The following is a 313-nucleotide window of genomic DNA, read 5'->3' as shown; positions in this document are numbered from 1 at the left end:
AAACACCAGTAAAATTTAGTAATAAGTATCAGTTACTTAGAATTGGAAAATAACCAAATAAATTTATAGATGAAACATAAGAAGGCGAATCAGAGTACTCCGGCGCCTAGAGTGAGTTGCCAGTTCTTATTTTTTTCTGAGATTGGACACATAAGAGTGACGTCATCATCCCTTTTAAAACCTTTATTATTTTTTTGAAGGATAATCATTGTAATTATCGGGTAATGATATAACCGAGAATGAATGAAATAAACTGATAAATGAATAAACGTAGGGATTTCCCGCCATATAACCGACTCTGAAAATCTTAACG

This window comes from Penaeus monodon, chromosome 32, assembly GCF_015228065.2.
Source record: "Penaeus monodon isolate SGIC_2016 chromosome 32, NSTDA_Pmon_1, whole genome shotgun sequence".
NCBI lineage: Eukaryota > Metazoa > Arthropoda > Malacostraca > Decapoda > Penaeidae > Penaeus > Penaeus monodon.
This window is presented reverse-complemented; position numbering follows the sequence as displayed.